This window comes from Mya arenaria, chromosome 15, assembly GCF_026914265.1.
Source record: "Mya arenaria isolate MELC-2E11 chromosome 15, ASM2691426v1".
In the NCBI taxonomy this organism is placed as follows: domain Eukaryota; kingdom Metazoa; phylum Mollusca; class Bivalvia; order Myida; family Myidae; genus Mya; species Mya arenaria.
The window spans coordinates 30,139,036-30,155,456 of NC_069136.1; the positions used below are offsets into that span (position 1 = coordinate 30,139,036).

Consider the following 16,421-nt stretch of genomic DNA (forward strand, 5'->3'; position numbering starts at 1 on the left):
TCAAATGCATGCAATATGACAACTGGACACTGTGATTGTAAAGACGGGTACTGGGGTAATCAATGTCAGAAGAAGTGCGGAAACTGTTCAGGAGGGACATGTGTACAATCTAATGGATATTGTCAATGTAATGCTGGATTCTACGGAAGCCGATGCACGTCTGCTTGTGGGTCTGGCTGCGTTGATGGTAAATGTGATTTAAGTACAGGCCACTGTCAGTGCCAGCCCACCGGAATATGCAAGTGCAAAGATGGTTATTACGGCGATAGATGTTCCTCACATTGTTATTCAGCTTGTGCTGTCTGCTTCAGTTATAGAAACTGCAGTGAATGTAAACCAGGACGTTGGGGATCAGCATACTGCTCTAACACATGTTATGATGGTTGTCAAAATGAAACGTGTGACAGAATTTCTGGACAATGCAAATGTAAACCAGGATATTGGGGAACATCCTGTTCAAACAGGTGCAATACTGGTTGTCTAAATGGGACGTGTGACGTGCTTTCCGGACAATGTGAATGTAAACCTGGATATTGGGGGCCTCCAGAAGCTCCATGTAAGAACAAGTGTAGTGAAGGATGTGCTGATGGTAAATGTGATGAAAGTACTGGATATTGCAATTGCATTGATGGTTATTATGATGATTATTGCTCCTCAAAGTGTTATTCAAGATGTGCTACCTGTGTCTCAAGTTATACCAATTGCAGCGAATGTAAACCAGGTTATTGGGGAACGTCTTGTTCTCATAAGTGTAGTACTGGCTGTCTTAATGGTACGTGTGACGTGCTTTCTGGACATTCTGAATGTGAACAAGGTTATTGGGGCATTTCATGTTTATACAGATGTAGTGCGAAATGCGAAAAAGGAGCGTGTGACATGATTTCCGGACAATGTGACTGTGAACCGGGTTATTGGGGATCTTCAGAAAGTCCATGTTTAAACAAATGTAATGCAAATTGCAAAAATAAAACTTGTGACGTGGTATCCGGGCAGTGTGAATGTGAGATGAGCTATTGGGGATTTTATGTACAAAAAGATGCAACGAGGGTTGTAATAATGAAACCTGTCATGCAATATCTGGCCACTGTGACTGCAAGCCGGGTTATTGGGGACATGTCGATAATCCATGTGCGAACACATGTATGGAACGCTGCCAAAACCGAACATGTGAAGTACTCTCGGGACAATGTGAGTGCGAGACAGGTTATTGGGGACAATTGGCCAACCCGTGTACAAACGTTTGTAATTCCGGCTGCACAAATACTTCCTGTGGTTTCGAATCTGGACAATGCGATTGTAAGCCAAGTTACTTTGGTGAAACATGTGAATACACATGTAATTCCGGATGCGAAAATAGGGCATGCCAGAAGCTTACGGGTGAGTGTAATTGCTACCCCGGATATTTTGGTGCAACATGTTCATATCTCTGCAATGAAAACTGCTTTACCTGTTTAGATAAAACGAATTGTACCGAATGCAAATCTGGCTTTTATGGGGAGGTGTGTGAAGAAAAATGTGCAAACGGGTGCATCAATGGTTCATGTGATAAGGAAACAGGAAACTGTGTATGTAGAGACAAATTCTACGGCGGTATCTGTGAGAAAGAATGTTTTAAACAATGTGCAACATGCTCGTCATTTTCGCATTGCTCAAGCTGCAATCCGGGGTTTTACGGGAAATCTTGCAATTCTGCGTGCCCGTTTGCATGCGCTCTGTCGGAATGTGAGAAAGAAACAGGACGATGCGTGAATGCTTGGAGGGGTTTTATGGAGAACGTTGTTTGCCAGGTATCTTGTACTAGTCACTGCTTTTTGTGATAAGCTTATTATATATAATTGAAGAGCATGACAAGATACTACGAATGAGGTAAGAGTAGTTTTGAAAGATTGCTGGATTTATTACAGATTGTATGCCATTGTTATTACTGGTACCAGAAATACACAAGATAGTAGCTCTTTAAAATTATTTTGATGCGATTATATTTTTTTTTTGTATACGTCCAACCATGTTTTACTTCGACGAAGTCACAATTTAAAAGCAATCTATGACATCCAGTTTAAGTCACATTCTCATCTCATTTATTATCCTCAGGGACTGGAGACAGCCAAGTTTCAATCGTGGTGCCAGCGGTTTCAGGAGCGGTTGTGTCAATATTGATTGTAACGGTCGGGGTAGTCTTGGTGGCAGTGACATGGATTCGAAAAAGGTGATATGCCGAATAAAAATTAAACAATGTTTAAGTTTTAGAAATGATATAATGATTAATTTGATGAAAGTTTAAAACCCATAAAAAATTGGCATCTCGAGTACAATAAAGTCGGTAAAATAGCCGGATTTATCTAAATTGAAAATAAAGTAAAAACAGTTCTATTCTTTTCATATAATACGTTTTCATGCTCATATATAAAAAAAATGGATTTTAACTGCATACATTTCATAGTTGAATTACTATTGAATCCCGAAAATTGTCTTTTATTCGCAGAAATAAGGATTTCAAATATCAAAAAGGTAATTACAATGAACGTCACTATTGCTTTAATAGGAAAACCGTGATTCGATTAAGTACTGCTCTATTAAAGATTTGTTCGCTAGTATATCTTTACTGTTTAAAATGTTTAAGGTAATACAATTATTTCCGCGAGTACTTATTTAAAATGTTCAAGGCAGTAAATGATACTAAACTTACAATTATTTTCCCGTGTGCGTTCAGAACCCAACATTGAGATGGATAGTTACTTCGAACGCACACAGAGAGAAGCCGAGACTAGTGAAGGAGACTACGATCAGTTAGACCGACAGTACGAGAATGTGAGGCCATAGGTCAACAGAAATGACTTCCCTGAACCTTTGTTGCTATAATGTGTTATATTGTATGTATAAAAGCCATTTCAGTTCCGTGAATATGAAAGCTTAATCATTAGAATAACGTTGAGGCAACAACAAATTGATCATTTGTTCGTCGGATTTGCCACACCTAAAATTCAAAAAACGAAAAAAAATATTAAAAAAACTAATTTTTTTTGCGCCCGCACATACCTGATACTATTTGGCCGCGCATATTTATTTTTGTTTACTTCTGAATTTCCTCTATTTTCTTAAGTTCTTTTACTTAGTATTTAAACATGCAACGTTGACTTCGCCTTTTTTGAAGGTATTTCCATGCTTTACATTCTTCGCGAGCAAAATTTCCTCGTGTCAGGACAAAATCAGGTACCGCAAAACAGCCGATATTAAAATTTTGTTGACAGTCTTTTTTGTCGAGAATATTTTGCAGGACGCACTGTTGTAATTTATTTCCGGTTTAAATTTTCAGGTTACTTTCAGTTTTCGTAATGTAAAATACACGTTTTAAATGAAAATCAGTGTCATATAGTCAATGGATTATAGTCTTCAGTAATCAACAACAGTTTCACAGCGTCGAAGGCAATAATAATGTATGTGTGTTTTAAGTAATTCATTGATTTGTACTCAAAATTTAGTATTAAATAATTACTAAATCGGATTTTGAGTGCAAAACTTATATTAAAATACACGGACACACGACTTACAAAAATTGAGCATGTTTTCGTGAGTTATTTTTTTAAATTATAAAGACTAAAATGCATTTCTGTTTTCATACACTCATAATTGTTACAAACAGATAAAAATAGTAGGACTTGTAAATGTTTTAGCTGTATTTATGCACCATCAATTGTAACCATGCCACATTTGCAGATTTGTTTGATACTGCTTCAATTATGTTGTCCCGCAATTTAATCCACAGTGTCTTTTTTTAGATATGTTCTCTGTGTTATTTACTTTTTCGATCTTCTGCAATGTCAAAGTCACTACAATTTTATCATGTGCTTCAAGAGGTTCAAATTTAGACCTGACCCATTATATTTGGAAATGCTCAAATGATGAATTACTCTTACTAGTCTAAAATTTCTTGACATAATTGTATGCTAAATTTGGTAAGAAATAAACTTTTTTTTAATTTTTCGCTTTGCGCTCGCCTCTGAATTGCCTTAAATTAAAAAAAAGTATTTATTTTTTTCGCTCGCTCGCTCGCTCCTACTTTTTTCCTGCAAAATCCGTAGAACAAATGATCAATTTGTTGTGGCCTGAGCTATGTATTTGATATTACTGCCTGAAGACCAAAACATTGGGTAGTTCGTCTTTCAAAAGAAACTTAAACAGCACGCTTTGGTAAACCAAAAAAACAACACACTGAGTATGTCTGTCATTTTAACGACAAGTAATGACAATGACATGGGATATACAGACCACTGAATTACTACATATAATTATCAAAATGCATCAATTCCACATATGTGTATGTTAATAGTTATTGTTACCGGTGTTCTCTTTATGTACCACTTGTAATGTTATGATTGAAACTTGGATTACTTCAGACTCCACACACTTTGACCAGCTAGTTGCGTTCATACCTCGATAATGACATCAACCCCGCAGTTCATTTCCTAAAGCTGCATTCTCACAGATTTACCAATTTTACAACTTTTCTTTCTTGGAAAGAGCAAATTTTTGCGTAAATATCTGCAAAGCAAATATATAAAATTGCTGACAAAAAATCAGATCGTTGATTTTCATATTTCTGTTAAAAAAATAATGTTTTATGGCCTATACTAACGGTTTAAGAAAAATGCATAAAAGATCAATTTTTGAACTGGTCTTATTCAACTGGTTTCCATGGATTTTCGTAAAAATTGGCTCGGTCCAAGACAAGAAATAAAAAAAAGTTGTCAAAACGTTCAATCTGTGAGAATGTAGCTTTAAATGACGCCATGAACATATTACAAACAATTCAGTCATCTTACCGGATGACATCACAATATAATAGAAAGCAAATTTGGTTAAAAGTAATGTGTTATCGTTTCAAATCTTACTTGAAACCGTCTTGGTATGCACTCGAAACATATTATACGATCGGATGTTTCTGTGGTTTTTAAATTATTAGATATTGTAGCCAACTCGTTGTATATTTTTGTATAATATGATGGCTCCTAACATATCCTACATATCTTCATATACTCGCTTATGCAATATGTCGTTTATTCATCGTATAACAATGATGTTATTATACTTGTTATGCCTTTATTTACCATTAATATGAATATTTGAAAACATTTGTGTTAATAATAAACTGTCTATACATGTTTGCATCTAATATACTTCATGTTGTATAATGCTTGGTATTTGGGTCATTTTAGAATAAAGAAGTATGCTAATTAATTTGTTTTGAAGACTTTAACTAAGGCATTTCTGACTTTGTCCAGAAAGGCGAAAATAAAGCGCTTTAAAACTCACGACCTTTGTTCATGTTAAGTATGATATGTTCATGTTAAGCGCAGAAAAATGCAAGACTCAAACGCTGATGTAAAGTAAGTGAAATGCTCCAAGCCGAAAATGAAATTAAAACTAAGGCATATAGGCCTCAATAGCTGGGGCCAAATTTGACAACACGGAAGTTATCAACATTCATTTGTGACCCGCAGGTGAGAGAAGCGCAACACAGCAGCCTCAAAGTTTCCTCCTCTTTTATGTCACGAGTGACTGTTTTTGTGCATACATCTCATTCGATTATTACCATAGTTTGATTGACTTTTTATCTTGAATCTTAAGATCGAGTTAAAGGGGCTGTACTCCGTACGATGAAATAGCGGAAAAAAAAAAGAAAATTGTCAAAAACTTGGTATCGATGTGTACAATGCATTGAAACTTACTAACTGAAGTACCACATAGTTTACAATTAATTTAATTTTCGCAGTTTTTTCGGATTTTTCCATTAAAGGTATGCATACCAAGTAGAATTAATTCCTTATGCGTGATTGGCTAGTCGATGTTATCACGTGATATTATCAATATAGGTATAAAGCTTAAATATTCCAACTCTTTAGGCTAAGATTGTGCGGTGATTGAACTGTCACTCAGGGACCCTTCAATGTGCTCACGCCGGGACCCGGAGTATAAACTACTTACACCACCATCTTAAGGCTCAACTTTTGTAGCAGAGTTATACAACACTAAACTGCAATTTTGGCGACACCGGTTCCAACCCGGTCTCTGGTTAAAATATCAAATAGTAAAACATTTTATTAAAATGTTGCCCCTGTTCCGAACCCCTGTAGCTTTGAACTGTATGAAGTATTGCCATATTATTTTCAGTTGTCATAGCGGATACTCCCTGTGTCTTGTTAATGTATATTTTAATGTATATTATCAAACCATATTTTCATATGATAAAAGTCCTGTTTATTTTAGATCATCCCTCGTATGGAGTACGATTTTGTTTGGTCAATGGTAAATTACATAAACGACTAGTAGATACGCCCCGACATTCCAGGCGCCATGTTAGAGCCATGTTTTGCCAGCGCCGACTAGGCAACCATTCCATATTTTGATTCAGAATTTTATTTATGTTTGTATGTTTAGGTATAAAAGTAATTACAAATGTAAAAGTATTCACATTATATTATATTCAAATTTCATTAGCTATTTGATAATTGATTTGATAATTGATAGCCCAAAAAGCTGCTGGGCGAAGACACATAACGGAAGAATTTCCGATGTGGATATCAATTTATTTCCGATGGTTTTACTTTATATCTGCATTTTCTAAAAAAGTCTTTGTTTTTTATCCGCATGAGATTTTGTATATTAAAGTTCAACCTCTTCGGTTCAGTGATTTGACATTAACTTAAATATTATTGATTAGTTCATCTGAGCTGGTATGGCATATCTCCCATCGTTCGCTGTCTCTCCGTCGTGGGTCCGTCAACAAACTACATTTCCTCCTAAGCCGCATAGCCAATTAAAATCAAACTTCACTTGGACATCCATTTCAAAATTGTTCAAAGAAATGAATTCCACTCAGAACTCTGACATGGCAACCGAAAAGAAAAAGAACATTTTTTGACAAAAACTATGAGACCTATAGTTTAAATGTTGTGTGTGTTTCATTGTTAAGTGTCTTACATACTCGAATAGGGAAATCATTAAAAGACCTCAACACAAACAATGAGGCCTAGAGCTAAGATATGTTTTGTATTACATTGTCTAGTGGTCTTGTGCCAAGTTCAAAATGTACCCCTAGGATCAAAACCTGCCCCGCCCCGGTGATCACAAAGTTGTTACAAAGTTTTATTGGGAAATCTCTAAATAAATATAAAAAAATACTATGAGGTCTAGAGCTTAGATGTTTGATGTGTTGCATTTTCTAGAAGTCTTTTACCTAGTGTGTTCAAGTAATACCCCTTGGATAAAAACTGGCCACGACCAAGGAGTCACAAGTTTCTCATATACTTATATAGGGAAATCTTTTGAAAATCTTCTTATCTATAATTGCACGGGCCAGACTTTAATGTATGTTGTATCATCAGGATGTCCTCAATCAATTTTGGTTAAATTATGACCCTGAGGTTTAACCTGGCCGCGCCCATGGGTGGACAAGTTTGTATAGACTTATGAGTGGAAACCTTCAAATTCTTCAAAGTCAAGACATATGATATTTGTTATGTGGCATCGAATAATGGCTCTCTACCAAGTATGTTAAAATAATGCCGCTGGGATCTAAGCTGGCCAAATCCCTTTTTGACATACTTTCTTATTTTTCAAGTTGAAGCTCTGAAATTTGTACCCTGTGTAAAGTTTTGAAAACAAATATCAATGTTGTCTTCGTATGACCTTGATCCGTAACATTTTGACCAACTTTCTTAGTTATGACGCTCCAGCAATGCTTTTCCCTTTTTGTAAACAGATATCAATGTTGTGCTGGGATGACCTTAACTGTGATGACAACAGCTGAATGCTAGCGCTCAGATGTTATGTATAAATATATAACATCATGTTTCAACGGACTGATCCAACTTATGTATACAAAAAAAACTATAAAAAATTAATAGAAGTAAAACGAAACAACAAAACACTCTTCTAGAGGGTATTACTTATCCAAGACATTGATTTACCTTTCCGAAGGTCACAAGCTTGAGGCCCTCCGTGCACGGTAAGTCTTAGTGACGTTTCTTCCATTTTCGAGTGTTTTTATTTTTTAATAACTGGTAATAGAAAAAAAAGATAACAAATTATTTTAAATGGTTTGTCTCCTGGATAACTCCAGGAATTTTTAAATACGAAATTAAAGCTGCACTCTCACAGATTACCCGTTTTGACAACTATTTATTGTTTGTCTTGGAACGAGCCAATTTATGCGAATATTCATGTAAACCAGTCATATAAGACTGCTGACATAACATTAGATTGCGGATTTTTGTATTTTAGTTAAAAAAATGATGTTTTATGCATTTTTCTTAAACCGTTAGTAACGGTTTAGGCCATAAAACATTAATTTGAGAACAGATTTATGAAAATCTGCGATCTGATCTCTTGTTAGCAGTCCTTTATCACTGATTTGCAGATATTTACGCAATAATTTGCTCATTCCTAGACAAAATATAAAAAAGTTGTCAAAATGGTAAATCTGTGAGAGTGCAGCTTTAAAGGGAAAATAAACGATTGAAGTTCTTTGAAAATTAAATACTATTGTTAAGCGTTTTCCTATGTCTACGAAGCGATGAGTAATTTCCCCACTGATATACTGTTTTTGAATGTTGATTCAACTTTATTAAACTTGTCAACATTGATTTGAGTCGTGTTCCCTGTAAACTATATTTTGACACAGGTCAGTGAGTAATTTCGCTACCGATAACCGAGGGGCAGTCACGAGTGAAGCCCTCCAAATACTAGGGGCAGTCACGAGGGGAGCTCTCCAAATACTAGGGGCAGTCACGAGGGGAGCCCTCCAAATACTGGGGGCAGTCACGAGGGGAGCCCTCCAAATACTAGGGGCAGTCACGAGGGGAGACCTCCAAATACTAGGGGCAGTCACGAGGGGAGCTCTCCAAATACTAGGGGCAGTCACGAGGGGAGCTCTCCAAATATTAGGGGCAGTCACGAGGGGAGCCCTCCAAATACTGGGGGCAGTCACGAGGGGAGCCTTCAAATACGGGGGGCAGTCACGAGGGGAGCCCTCCAAATACTAGGGGCAGTGATGAGGGGAGCCCTCCAAATACTCGGTCACCCAAAAAAGGACAGTAAATGTGTAGATAAGTCCTTTGGTTGCTGCACCCATCCAACCTAATAGAGAGAAGGAAATTTAAGATAGATACACTTAGTGCAGTAGGATTGGGCTTAAACAGTCGAATGAATTTTGTTGTTGTTGAAATACCTTAAAGATAACTTTTTCAAATATTATTTTCTATGTACATGTGCAATTCACACAAGATTGATTTTGTAATTCAAATTATTTCATGTCACGTAACTAATGGATTTATCGGTTATTTCCCTACTGTATATAAATAAGGCACTTCCGCGTTTGAATTTAATTATCCATCAACACATTATCTTTCTGATTCACAAGTAAACACAAGTCGGATGACTTGGTTCAGCCTTACTTTCAAGTGTTTAAGCCTATACACATTGCTTTTTGTACATTTGAATGCTTCATTCATCGTTTGGTTAATACACATATACATACACATATACATATACATACGCATACACATGTACACACACATGTACACACACATACACACGCACGCACGCACGCACGCACGCACACACACACACACACATAAACATACATATATATATATACATACACATACACATACACATACACATATACATATACATATACATATACATACGCATACACATGCACATACACATATACATACACATATAGACGTAATTGCCAAAATGTAAAACAGTAATGATTTTCCTAGTTTTCCAGCCACCATAGGTTCTGAAGTGAAATACTGACTTAACTATAGATACATATTGCAATCAACTCAACTGATTTGTAATATATAATACATATAAACATATATATGATCCACAATGATATAAGAAGCCGACATTTTAGTGGATGCACTAATGTGTACAACAGTTTCAAGTTGTATTCTAATTTCTGTATAACATTCCGCCGGACAATTACTTTGATAGTTAATTATTTAACCAGCCTTTTCAAAAGAAAGTGATTTAATCTTCTATTACTCCGTCGGATACATAGACGGATTAATAGTCACTGACACAATTGCTAAGTCGGATGCGCAGACGGTTTACTAGTGACTGACACTTAGGCTCAGTTGGATGCGCAGACATGTTATTAGTCACTAAAGCGATTGCTCAGCCGGATTCACGGAAGGGTTACTATACCCTAACGGGGTTGCTCAGTCACATGCAAGAACGAATTATGACTGACTGGGTATTGTATCGGATGCACGGACGGATTACAAGTCACCGAGGCGGTTACTAAGTCGGATTCACAAACGAATTACTAGTTCCTAACACGGTTGCTCATTTAGATGCACGGAAAGATCACTAGCCACTGCCGCGGTTGCTCATCCATATGCAAGCACGAATTACAAGTCACCGAGGCGGTTACTAAGTCGGATTCACAAACGAATTACTAGTTCCTAACACGGTTGCTCAGCCGGATGCACGGACGGTTTACTAGTCTAAGCCGCGGTTGCTCAGTCGGATGCACGGACGGATTACAAGTCACAGCCGCGGTTGCTCAGTCGGATGCACGGACGGATTACTAGTCACAGCCGCGGATGCTCCGTCGGATGCACGGCCGGATTACTAGTCACAGCCGCGGTTGCTCAGTCAGATGCTAGGCCGGATTACTAGTCACAGCCGCGGTTGCTCAGCCGGATGCACGGACGGATTACTAGTCACAGCCGCGGTTGCTCAGCCGGATGCACGGACGGATTACTAGTCACAGCCGCGGTTGCTCAGTCGGATGCACGGACGGATTACTAGTCACCGCCGCGGTTGCTCAGTCGGATGCACGGCCGGATTACTAGTCACAGCCGCGGTTGCTCAGTCAGATGCTCGGCCGGATTACTAGTCACCGCCGCGGTTGCTCAGTCGGATGCACGGACGGATTACTAGTCACAGCCGCGGTTGCTCAGTCGGATGCACGGACGGATTACTAGTCACAGCCGCGGTTGCTCAGTCGGATGCACGGACGGATTACTAGTCACAGCCGCGGTTGCTCAGTCGAATGCACAGACGGATTACTAGTCACAGCCGCAGATTGATTACTAGTGATGGATGCGGTTGCTCAGTCGGATGCACTAACGGATTACTATTCAACGACGCAATGGCTGAGTCTGATGAAATGAGGGATAGTTATTCACTAAAGAGAGAGTCCATTCTGATGTGCGGACGGATTATAAGTCACTGACGCGATTGCTTAGTCGGATACACGAACAGATTACTGATCACTGACGCGATGCAGCAGTTTGCTTAAATACAATGATGACATTCTTTTCTTCAGTTTTTTTTTTGTTTTTGTTTTAAATCTCTGTGTTTTATTTTTTACTATAAGGCTACATATATTTCAAATGCCCAGTTGTTCCAGTAAACCCGTGGATGTTTATGTATTACTATTTTTAATACATACATTGGCAATATAAAATTTGCGTTCTCTTTATATCTAATAATGAATAATGGCCCTTTATATAAAAATACATTCACATTTGAACAAGTATAGTGTTATTTTGTCTTATAACTATTTAGGAAGTCGTTTTCCATTGTGCACGTGATTCATATTTGCTTTGTTTTTCCAGTCATGTTTCCTGCATTGCAGGACTCTGCATTTATATGAAAGAAAGTTGAAAATCAACCTTAGTCGACATGTTCAACTTATATTAAATACGAAATAATTGCCGAAAAATAACTGGATGGACATTTTTCAGTAATAGTTGAAGGTGGTTTAGTTTCTTCAGCAATATAATGGCGTGTTCATCTTATATTTGGCCACATGTATAAATGTCAAACTGAAAATACATCTTACTGACGATATGATTTGGAACATTGAACTTATATAAGTTATTAGAATACAATACCGGTAGTTTTTCTACATCGTCAATTAAATGCAGAATAATCGTGTCTCAAAAGGCAAACCGAGTTGCTTTTTGAGTGTATGTTGTAACGTATGCTTGTTCATCTTTGGTGTTATTTATTTAAGGTATGACTTGCATGATTTATTTCATTATCGGTAGATGGACGCAGTTGGGCTGGTTCAAGTGTGCGGAGTCCGAACTGGGTTCATATCCTCGATATCGACATCAATCACGCAATTCGTGACTTATAGTTACACCAATAATTTTATCTTATTTTAAGAAAATTACTATAATTTTTGGTCACCCATTCTGTAAATAGAACGACACGACCGACTTGCACATTGTTTTGCTACGGACAAATAAAATCTCGTTCTAAAGTAAAACTGAAACGCCAATGATGACAATGAATTTAACAAATCATGAGTTTACAATTTTCAACATGTTGATTAAAGTTGTGCATGCCTTTCTGACACATTACAAATAATAAGAATATATACGCGATGATTCGCGATCCGAACATATCCGAAGATGTTTCGTTAATCGGAAAATATTCGCAATTGCCGAAAGGCCGTTCATTTAAGGATCCAAAGTTGGGGTGTATATATTGAAATTTGAATCTTTGAGGGGAAAACTACTTACATACGAAACTTCACGCTTGGTAACATATAATGTTTAAAGGAATTGTTCATGCTGATCGATATTTAAAAATAAACCAGCCATATCCAGTAATATAACTCACGCTAGTTCAGTTCGATAAAACGATGATAAATGCAATAACGAAACTTAGGGACAACAAGGGGTTTTTCGTTGTTCGTACGAAATTATTGATACAAATCACAGAAGTATGTTAATGCATTACGGGACTTGTGTCATACATTAAGCCACTATGTCTTCATTACATCTGGTGGAATGTTCCTTGTGTGTGATTCTTTTGATCATATACGGTATGTTCTTTTATTATCTTTGTTAATACAGAAATGAAAAGCTTACATAAATTGATATGCATTCTAAAACGATTTGAACAATTCTTTATTTTTTTATTTGTTAACAATAGCAGCAACAAAAGCAGCACCACCACCAACAACAACAACTTTGTCTTATTGTTTTAACAGTTATATAACAGTGTTATGTATGTTTTCCATAATCGATTTTCAAGTTCGTTTGTAAAATTTGGCTGTTTGAACATTCAAAATGGAGAAACTGTTAATAAGCACGATAACATATATTCTTTGAAAGTTTGTACTAGACAGTGCTTTTTGAAGTCAATTTTTACGGTATGAGAAAGTATAGTGCGGAATTTAATTTGATTTTCTGTGTAAGGCCGACATTACATTAAAATTATCAAAATTTGTAAATTGTAGTCCTTCAAAATTGGTACTAAAGCAAGCCAACACGAAATATATTATTTTTCAATGAATTATTTGATTATATTTTATTTAATGGATTTTTTTCTAATCTCTCATTGTAATACACACTATGCCGCTAGCTTTAAATAAAAATAAACATTTCTGAAAAACTATGATCTTACTAATAACGAGACCCTGCCATGGTTTATTAATTACACTTAATATCTTCATAAATCAGTCAATAATTAATTTTCAATCACGTATATGGAATGCTTATGACAGTTGGCAGAGAAGCCACTCTTTTAGTAGGTATTTTGTCTTAGTTTCGAATCTCTTATGAATGAAAACAATGAACAAACTCTTCGTCAATTAGGCAACTTTTTAGCTATTATAATGAATCATTTTAAAAACCCACCAAGCGTTTTAAAAACATAAAACTGTTAGATAATCATAGAAGCATGTATTTTCCTTTTGATAAATCGTTATCCAAGAAACTGCTATATAATGCTCAAACGACATGATGACATTGGAAGAAAAAATTGGGTTACATCTGTAAAGAATTTATTATTCAAATATGGTTTTGGTTTTGTTTGACTAAGTCAGGAAGTTGGAAATGTTGGCGATTTTTTAATATCATTTGAGCAAAGGTTAGTTGATTGTAAAAGACAAAACTGGTTCGAAAATGTGGAAGACTCAACACGATGTGGCACATATAAGCATTTTAAAACTTTGTTAAATAAGAGAAATATTTATGTATTAATCTACCATTTTATGTGAGGAAATCGTTAGCGAGATTCCGATGTTCTAGCCATAAATTGTTTATTGAGACTGGTCGACATTTGGGTATCGAAAGGGAAAATAGAGTGTGTAGATATTGCTAAATTAATTTTGATATCAGTTGTGTAGAAGATGAATTTCATGTATTCTTTCAATGTAACAAATTCAGGCAAGAAAGGCAATTTTATATCTATAAATGGTACACGGGTAGGCAAGACTTCCAAAAACTTCATAAATCTTATGCAAAGTCTAAACGATGACCGATTAAAAAATATAGCATTCTTTGTAAATGTAATTATGAAACAAAACGATAAGGAAAAATGACTGTCATTAAGAACTCACAATTCTAAAGATTTTATGTTTTGTATTGTATGTGTTGTATTATGGGCCGAAGGCCTTTCTTTACAAAATAAAATTTAAATTTGAATTTGAATGAAAATATCGAAAGCTGCCCCACTTGTTTCCCCTGCTATGGTGATCAAAGTTGGCCGGTTTGTACAATGATACTTTATTATTGAACTATATTAAGACATTGGCATACACCTTGCTAGGGCGAGTGATGAGGTTCATTTATTTGGTTTTGTAATTATTGATTAATTTTGGAAAGAGTTAACGGTTATGGTTATACAAACTAGTTCAACCCCCCAGTAAACTTGTGTTCCAGTGAACTCGTGTTTCGCCGACCGCTCCGAGGCGGTATCGGTAACCCTTTTTGATGCGTGTTTGATCTGTTTGTGTATGTGGTCTTTATACGTCTGTGTATCTAGTTCATTGTCATTTGAGACCCTGCCTTGTGCCTCCAAACAGTTTTGTTTTTCGACTATTGAGCATGTCCCTGTAGTTTTCATTGTATTATTGGAACGGCTGCATCGACTATTGGCTTTTGGCCGTAGCACCCTAATAGTTTGGTCTTTAATATTATTTTTATTAACATATTTTTGTATTGCATTTTATAAAGCAAAGTTATTTTTATATCAATAGCCGGTGCGACATGCCTCCATGAATACTGCGACACATGTACCGACCCAACCAAGTGCGACTCATGCAAGAATGGCTGGTGGGGGCCACAGTGCACATACAGCTGTAGTGCAAATACCGCCTGCCCAGGGTCATGCACGAAGGACAATGGATACTGCACATCCTGCCCCGAAGGTACATTTCCTAATCAGAAAACATGTGAAGACTGCTCCAACGGTTGTAAGACATGTACTCCATCATCATATTGTCGCAGCTACTTCCTAGCAGATCGTAAATGTTATGATCAATGTTTTGAAGGGTGTGCTAATGCATGCAACATGACAACTGGACACTGTGAGTGTAAAGACGGGTACTGGGGTAATAAATGTCACAAGAAGTGCGGAAACTGTTCAGGCAATGTGTGTACAATCTACTGGAAATTGTCAATGTAATGAAGGATTCTATGGGTCACGGTGCACGTCTGTTTGTGGGTCTGGCTGCGTTGATGGTAAATGTGATGCAAGTACAGGCCACTGTCAGTGCCAGCCCACCGGAATATGCAAGTGCAAAGATGGTTATTACGGTGAAAAATGTTCCTCACATTGTTATTCAGATTGTGCTGTCTGTGCAATGAGTTCCTTAAATTGCAGTGCATGTAAACCAGGACATTGGGGATCATCATTCTGCATTAAGAGATGTAATGATGGTTGTCAAAACGGAACGTGGGACAGGATATCTGGACACTGTGAATGCGAACCAGGGTTTTGGGGCCCCCCGGAAGAACAAGTAAGAACAAGTGTAGTGAAGGCTGTCTTAGTAAATGTGATGAAGTCACTGGTCATTGCAATTGCATTGATGGCTTATGGTGATAAGTGTTTCTCAAAATGTTATTTAAAGTGCACTGCCAGTGTTTCAGGCTCAACAAATTGCGTCAAATGTAAACCAGGTTATTGGGGAACATCTTGTTCTCAAAGGTGTAATACTGGCTGTCTAAATGGTACGTGTGACGTGCTTTCTGGACAATGTGACTGTAAACCCGACCATTGGGGTCCATTACAATCTACGTGTATGAACAAGTGTAGCGAGGGTTGCAGAATTGATACATGTGATGCTTTAACAGGACAATGCAGCTGCAATCTTGGTTTTGGGGGCCTACATGTACACACAGATGCATTGTAAATTGCAAATATGAAATGTGTGACGCGATATCTGGACAATGTGAATGTAAACAAAGTTATTTTGGACCATCATGTATAAATAGGTGTAACGAGGGTTGTAAAATTGAAACTTGCAATGCAATACATGACAAATGTGACTGCAGGCCGGGTTATTGGGGACCTGTAGATAATCCATGTGCAAACAGATGTATAGAACGCTGCAAAAACCGAACATGTGACGTACTCTCGGGACAATGTGAGTGCGAGCC

At 37.0% G+C, this 16,421-nt stretch overlaps 1 long non-coding RNA gene across 1 annotated transcript; it reads left to right on the forward strand.

Moving 5' to 3' along the window:
- The first annotated feature begins 2,097 nt into the window (after positions 1 to 2,097).
- On the forward strand, positions 2,098 to 3,005 carry LOC128219703 (uncharacterized). The gene is made up of 3 exons (XR_008258631.1): positions 2,098 to 2,206; positions 2,483 to 2,508; positions 2,711 to 3,005. It is a non-coding gene; the product is annotated as an uncharacterized LOC128219703 (long non-coding RNA).
- Positions 3,006 to 16,421: the final 13,416 nt, after the last annotated feature.